Consider the following 7968-nt stretch of genomic DNA (forward strand, 5'->3'; position numbering starts at 1 on the left):
ACCTTGCCGGCTCGTAAATAAATCCGTGCTTTTTAATTCCAATGCTAAATTTCTTACGATATGCACATTTACTGGGATGCTGGCCAGGGGCGTATTTTTTTTTTTAACAACTTTATTCGTATGTGCGGAATTGGTGACAAGTGGCAATCGCAACAGTTTTTGTATACAGTGAAAATGCTTTTTCTCTCTGCGTGTGTGTGTGTGGAGAGGCAGTTCTACTCCCTTCACAGTTCTCCTCCCACACTAGGCGACTTGTGGTCCGATTTCAGTAGTAAACAGGCTTTGAGAAAACGCGGGTAAACGACGGGAGTAACAAAATTTCCCCTCTCGCCGTACGTGAACTAGCGACGAGCATGACAGGTTCGATGCCATATTATTGCTGCAAGCGTTTAAAAATTACGCAAATCGAATTCAACGCGTGAAGAAATATTAAAAGAACGTGAAAATTCGTCCCATTCGCAATATTAGGCTGCTTTAAGTCGGCTTTTCCGCGCGACGCTTTTGCGACGCTTTTGCGTCCCCCGATCGAGAGTTGACGCGGACGAATCGTACGCGTTTGCTACAATAGCTCTGGCGCCTTTTTTTTTTTAGTCGCAACGAGCTCCATAGAGAAAGAAATGGCAAGGTGTGCTGCGGCAAAGCCGCTCTATCTTCCTACGCGATTTCGCCCCGGCAGACGCGGTTTGGAAAAGCGGCCCGCAGTACGTCCCAGAGTATTATTTACACCCTTCCTGACGTTTCAATCCGAACTGATTTCGAAGGCCCCAATAAACAATTTCCTTCACTGTATTTTTACGCAGCGCTGGACACTCAACAGCCAAGTTTTTGCTCTCAGGACTAGTTAAGCGACCGCTGTTTAACATGCGGTGAGACTGGAAACTTAAGAAGAAAGAACTGTGGAGCGAACCTTGCCGGCTCGTAAATAAATCCGTGCTTTTTAATTCCAATGCTAAATTTCTTACGATATGCACATTTACTGGGATGCTGGCCAGGGGCGTATTTTTTTTTTTTAACAACTTTATTCGTATGTGCGGAATTGGTGACAAGTGGCAATCGCAACAGTTTTTGTATACAGTGAAAATGCTTTTTCTCTCTGCGTGTGTGTGTGTGGAGAGGCAGTTCTACTCCCTTCACAGTTCTCCTCCCACACTAGGCGACTTGTGGTCCGATTTCAGTAGTAAACAGGCTTTGAGAAAACGCGGGTAAACGACGGGAGTAACAAAATTTCCCCTCTCGCCGTGCGTGAACTAGCGACGAGCATGACAGGTTCGATGCCATATTATTGCTGCAAGCGTTTAAAAATCTACACAAATCTATTTCAACGCGTGAAAGATATTAAAAGGACGTGAAAATTGGTCCCGTTCGCAAGATTAGGCTGGTTTTAGTCGGCTTTTCCGCGCTACGCTTTTGCGACGACTCGTCCCCCGATTGCGACTTGACGCGGACGAATGGTACGCGTTTGCTACAACAGCTTTCGCGCCGCTTTTTTAGTCGCAACGAGCTCCAACGAGGAAGAAGCGCCAAGGTGCACTGGGGCAAAGCCGCTATGCAGTTTTGAACAGCTTCCCGTGGTACATCTCAGAGTAATTTTTACATGCTGCATCACATTTGAAAGCGAATTGCTTTCGAAGGCCCTATAAACAATTTCTTTTATTATATTTTTTAAATAGGAAATATTATAAAATGCCATTAATATTATGGCTCTCAAATGTTGGCATGATAAAAACGATTTAATGAATGAATTTTCAAGTCACCTGAAAATCTACAGCCCTCGTTTTTTTTTTGTTTTTTTTTTTTCCTCTTTACAACACTGGTACAGAGACAAACAGCTAGCGACCGCTGTAGAAACAACAAAAGCGGGACCTCACAAATTATTGCGGGGGAGATGGCGCGAGCAAAACTTGATTTTTTTATTTTGTGTTCAACAAACTTTTCGCAAGGTGAACCTTTTTCGCGTGCGACTAATCCCTTTCGATTAGTGCCGTGTGGTGAATTCCAAGGGCACGAGACGCATCCGTAAGCTCGATTTCAAAGTAACGAGCCGTGCGGCAAAGCCGAACTTCGCCCCGGCAGACGCGCAAAAAGACCCAAGTAGGTCTGGGTATTTATCGCTGCATATATATAGGGCCCTAGTGGCTCAGGCAACCAAGACATTTTGAAGCGCGCGCTCGAACGGCAAAGTCCAAAAGCTGTTTTGCGCACCCAGCCGGCCGCGAAACGACAAGATTTCGCAATCTCGGAATGAGAGCGGCTGCACAGCTAGGGGTTCATAAACGAGCATTGCTCGACTTCGACCAAAGTTGGGTGAGCGCGTCACCGCCCCGCGCGCGCCGGCGGCAGAGTCCACGACTACGGGCACCGGCGGGGTGCCGCAGCGCGCCGTTGTCGGTTGCGCACGATTCGGCGCTTTCTGCGGCGCAGCCCTTTCGAGCAGGTCCGCGCGCGTGCACCATATTCCACGAGTACGGCCGCGGTCGGGGCGCCGCGGCGCGCCGTTGCAGGTCGCGCACGAGCCAGCGCTTTCTGCGGCGCAGCCCTTTCGAGCAGGCCCGTTCGCGTGCAGCTTAGTCCACGAGTACGGCCGCGGTCGGGGCGGCGCGCCGTTGTAGGTCGCGCAAGAGCCAGCGCTTTCTGCCTGCGCTGCCCTTTCGAGCAGGCCCGCGCAGCATAGTCCACGAGTACGGCCGCGGTCGGGGCGCCGCGATGTGCCGTCGTAGGTCGCGGACGATTCAGTGCCTTCTGGGGCGAAGCCGTTTCGAGCAGGGCCGCTCGTTCGCGGCCGCTGCGGCGCGGCAGGGTGTTCGTGTACGGCCGGCGAGACGCACCACTGTGGGACTGTTTTGCATTGAAGGGCTCACGTTCTCGGTGATCATTTCTCGAGTACGATTGCGGGCGCCGAGCGCGCGACGTGCGCGCACGATTCGCCGTCTACTTTACGGCGGATTTTCCTCGAGTACGGCCAGTCGTTTACCCAGGAAGGTCTGGGCATTTATCGCTGCTATTATATGGGGGTGTAGAGGCGGCGGACCAACACGCTGTCTCGACCCCACGGCATTCGTCTGCAGCCTCATCCGCGTCTGCGATGGGGGCTGGTTGTCGGACGACGCTGTTTCCACTGTGTTTTGAGGTGTGTTCCGTGCTGTCCGGAACTCGATTCCGAGCAAGTGCGCCGAAGACGCGGGCGTGTCCCGTCGTCTGGCGGCTTGGCCGTATCGGCAACGCAGCAAGCGCCGTCCGGTGCACGAACGCCACGGCCTCGTGCCGCGTGCGCACCGGTGAGCGCGTTACAAATGTTTCTGCCCAAAGGCACGTGCTCTCTTGCCGCGCGACGAGATCCGGCCCCACGGGGCGGACGTCGCAGCGAGCTCGAACGACGCACAAAATAAGATGCGTCGCGCGCTGGGGCGCCTAAAGGCGGCCTCGAAAGCGCTGCGACAAAGGCACCCGTGGCGGGGTATTGCCTATGCATCTACCTGGTTGATCCTGCCAGTAATCATATGCTTGTCTCAAAGATTAAGCCATGCATGTCTAAGTACATGCCGAAATAAGGCGAAACCGCGAATGGCTCATTAAATCAGTTATGGTTCCTTAGATCGTTTCTTTCTACTTGGACAACTGTGGCAATTCTAGAGCTAATACATGCATTGAGCCTGAAGGCCTTTGGCTGACGGGCGCTTTTATTAGACCAAGACCCATCGGGTTCTGCCCGTACTCTGTGGTGACTCTGGATAACTTTGTGCTGATCGCATGGCCATGAGCCGGCGACGTTTCTTTCAAGTGTCTGCCTTATCAACTTTCGATGGTAGGTTACTTGCCTACCATGGTTGTTACGGGTAACGGAGAATCAGGGTTCGATTCCGGAGAGGGAGCCTGAGAAACGGCTACCACATCCAAGGAAGGCAGCAGGCGCGCAAATTACCCACTCCCGGCACGGGGAGGTAGTGACGAAAAATAACAATACGGGACTCTTTTGAGGCCCCGTAATTGAAATGAGTACACTCTAAATCCTTTAACGAGGATCAATTGGAGGGCAAGTCTGGTGCCAGCAGCCGCGGTAATTCCAGCTCCAATAGCGTATACTAAAGCTGCTGCGGTTAAAAAGCTCGTAGTTGGATCTCAGTTCCAGACGAGTAGTGCATCTACCCGATGCGACGGCTCGTACTGAACATCATGCCGGTCCTCTCTTGGTGCCCTTCATTGGTGCGTCTCGAGGTGGCCTGCGCTTTTACTTTGAAAAAATTAGAGTGCTCAACGCAGGCGAGTCGCCTGAATAAACTTGCATGGAATAATAGAACAAGACCCTGTTTCTGTTCTGTTGGTTTTTGGAATACGGGGTAATGATTAAGAGGGACAGACGGGGGCATTCGTATTGCGGCGCTAGAGGTGAAATTCTTGGACCGTCGCAAGACGAACTACTGCGAAAGCATTTGCCAAGAATGTTTTCTTTGATCAAGAACGAAAGTCAGAGGTTCGAAGGCGATCAGATACCGCCCTAGTTCTGACCATAAACGATGCCAACCAGCGATCCGCCTGAGTTACTCAAATGACTCGGCGGGCAGCTTCCGGGAAACCAAAGTATTTGGGTTCCGGGGGAAGTATGGTTGCAAAGCTGAAACTTAAAGGAATTGACGGAAGGGCACCACCAGGAGTGGAGCCTGCGGCTTAATTTGACTCAACACGGGAAAACTTACCCGGCCCGGACACTGGGAGGATTGACAGATTGAGAGCTCTTTCTTGATTCGGTGGATGGTGGTGCATGGCCGTTCTTAGTTGGTGGAGCGATTTGTCTGGTTAATTCCGATAACGAACGAGACTCTAGCCTATTAAATAGGTGCGGGGTTCCCAGCACCTTACAACCTTCTTAGAGGGACAAGCGGCTCCTAGCCGCACGAAACAGAGCAATAACAGGTCTGTGATGCCCTTAGATGTCCGGGGCCGCACGCGCGCTACACTGAAGGAAGCAGCGTGTCTTTATCCCTGTCTGAAAAGACTGGGTAACCCGTGGAACTTCTTTCGTGATTGGGATAGGGGCTTGCAATTGTTCCCCTTGAACGAGGAATTCCCAGTAAGCGCGAGTCATAAGCTCGCGTTGATTACGTCCCTGCCCTTTGTACACACCGCCCGTCGCTACTACCGATTGAATGATTTAGTGAGGTCTTCGGACCGATGTCCGGCGCGGCCTTTCGGTTGCGCCGGTCTGTTGGAAAGATGACCAAACTTGATCATTTAGAGGAAGTAAAAGTCGTAACAAGGTTTCCGTAGGTGAACCTGCGGAAGGATCATTACCGGACTGTGCTTGTCACGCCCGGCGCCGCCCCCACTTATAAGCGGGGGATGGCCTTTCACCGCGGAGTTGCGAGATTCTGAAGCCGCTTCTCTGCACAAATTGTTACGCCCAGCGGAGCTCCGTCACCAAGGGATTGTCGGACGGTCGGCTTCCGCGGGTACAAACGGCGTAACGCACCTATGACGGTGGGCTTTCGGTTATCGAAGAACTCATCCGCTTTTTCGAAGCGACGCACGGAGTCTGTGGTGCGGGCCGAGGGAAAGGCCTGCCCGCCGCCAAGGGAACGGCGGCGCTGCTGCGAAGTACGAGAGGAAACGCGGCTCGCTAGCTCTGCTGCGGCTACTTCTTTTTTGCGTCAGAGTCCGTAGCGCAGGCTCAGGGGAAGGCCTGCGCGCCGCCAAGGGAACGGCGGCGCTGCTGCGAAGTACGAGCGGAAACGCTACTCGCTGGCTCTTTTGCAGAGAGTTGCGCAGAGTCGGTAGCGCGGGCCGAGTCAGTGGCCTGCGCGCCGCCAAGGGAACGGCGGCGCTGCGGCGAAGTACGAGAGGAAACGCTGCTCGCTAACTCTGCTGCGAAGCTCTTTGCGTTCGAGTCGGTAGCGCGGGCCGAGGGAAAGGCCTGCGCGCCGCCAAGGGAACGGCGGCGCTGCTGCGAAGTACGAGCGGAAACGCTGCTCGCGGGCTCTTTTGCAAAAGGAGTAAAAGAACGACTCGGAGTCTGTAGCGCGGGCCGAGGGAAAGGTCTGCCCGCTGCCAAGGGAACGGCGGCGCTGCTGCGAAGTACGAGAGGAACCGCAGCTCGCTGGCTCTGGATGTCGTTTGCTTCGTTCAAGGCGTGGTGAACGTCTGACGCTCGCTCGTCGGGCGCGATATTAGGCGCCGTGCCGATGGCGCGAAAGGAGACTTCGGGAACAAAAAGGACGACGGGGTTATAATCCCGCACTCGAACGCATTCGCGGCCTTGAGGTTCTCTCGGGGCTTCGTCCTTCCCGGTTTCCGAGTAGTCTGTCGGTGCGCCACCGAAAAGCCGTCCGAGACACTTGTGGTTGGTGGGCTCCCGTTGCGGGAGTAGTCCGACTGACTCTCTTCTTGCGGATTGTCAAGTACGCGCTGTCCGGCTCCAATGCTGAGCGGTGCGCAAGGCCTCTTATGCGAAGTTGATAGCGGCTCCTTTGTGCAAAAGTGGTAGACGGTGGAGGATGAGATCGCGGCAGCGTGACGTTGATGGAGGTCGGTCCAAGAGGCCACCCATGAGAAGCGTCGCTGTACGGATCTATCCAGGAGCGATCCACCGGAGAGAGAAGGTGCTTGAGAGCGGCGGTCGAAATGTGAACAGCAGTTGTGATGTGAACAGCAGATGACCATGTGAACAGCAGAACTTTTATCAAACCCTTCTACCGTGCTGGTGCGAAACCCCTCTGATGAAACCCAATGGATGACTCTTTCTTGGTTCCTTGATAGTGCGGCGTCATAAGGGGCTCTGTGACGCGCACATGATTTTTTCGCCCATAGCACCGCGGAGAAGGAAAATGGGGACCGCACGCTGCTCACACGCTTCCTCTCGAGTAGCACTATCACTGCACAAGCCTTTTCGCAGAGGCGCAGCGCCCGAGCCGCTTGCAGGCTGGCACAGAGGCCGAACGAAACGCTGCGAGATGTTGCAGGAGTTGGACGAAACTGCGACACTGGAGACCAGGGGAAAAGCCTGGGTGTCTGAAACCCTTTGTTGTACTGTACGGAATTGAACAAACCAAACGCACGACTCTAAGCGGTGGATCACTCGGTTCTCGGGTCGATGAAGAACGCAGCCAGCTGCGAGACTTGGTGTGAATTGCAGGACACACTGAGCACTGATTCTTCGAACGCACATTGCGCCCTTGGGTCTTCCCTTGGGTTCGTCTGTCTGAGGGTCGGATCATATATCAAGAGAGGCGCCGGCGCCCGGGGATGGCGTCGCCGGCGACTCGTTTTGACCGTGTCGGCATCAAGGACGGCTCTGTACGAAACGCCGAAGATCCCTCGAAAGACTTTGCGCAAATTGAGGAGAGACGTGGGTCGAACCCTTGCGCCCGCGCGAAAGGCGGTCGAGTCGGGGTCGCCCTGCGCCACGCTTTGTGCCGAGGGCCGCGCAGGCTGCCAGTTGCGCGTCGTCCGGGCCTCCGAGAGAGGCGATTGCCGCAGGAAGGGATTACCTGCAGTGCGGTCGTTCAAGGGAGACGAGGCCGGAAGGACGAGCGCCAGAGCGGCATTTGCGGGCTGGCCTACGGAGAGAGTGGAAACAAACTTTCCTCGCGAAACGCGAGAGACGGGAGCGCCTGGTCCGGGCACGCCCGCGCGAGAAGAAGGGAGATCTCGCGCCGGGTTGTGCGGGGAAACGACCGGGTGTGAACGCGTTGACGCTAGAGGAGAGTTTGTAGGCGCAGAGGCGCGCGCTGCCGTGCGGCGCGCTAAAGGGATCCTCACGGGCTCCGAGGGAAAGGAGTCTCTCTGCTCAAGCATTGTCTAGTACGGGTCGAACGGACGCGTATCTCGTTACGAGCGTTGTCCGCCGTCGGTCTAAGTGCTTCGCAGTCTCTGTCCCGAAAAAAACTGGGCCACTCCAGTTGGGGCAGGGGCGACGCAAAATCTTTTGTGAAGATGCCCCTACGCCAGGTTGTACGTTCGTCTCTCGCTCGAGGGAAA

General features: G+C 54.7%; 2 non-coding genes across 2 annotated transcripts; both read left to right on the forward strand.

Annotated features, from left to right (window-relative positions):
* Positions 1-3470: 3470 nt before the first annotated feature.
* LOC146210208 (small subunit ribosomal RNA) lies at positions 3471-5285 on the forward strand. The gene has a single exon (XR_014704588.1). It is a non-coding gene; the product is annotated as a small subunit ribosomal RNA (ribosomal RNA).
* Positions 5286-7046: 1761 nt separating this feature from the next.
* LOC146210209 (5.8S ribosomal RNA) lies at positions 7047-7199 on the forward strand. Its single transcript, XR_014704639.1, has one exon. It is a non-coding gene; the product is annotated as a 5.8S ribosomal RNA (ribosomal RNA).
* The last annotated feature ends 769 nt before the right edge of the window (positions 7200-7968 follow it).

This window comes from Amblyomma maculatum, chromosome 1 (genome assembly GCF_055883805.1).
Source record: "Amblyomma maculatum isolate TAMU_Amacu chromosome 1, ASM5588380v1, whole genome shotgun sequence".
NCBI classification, from domain to species: Eukaryota; Metazoa; Arthropoda; class Arachnida; order Ixodida; family Ixodidae; genus Amblyomma; species Amblyomma maculatum.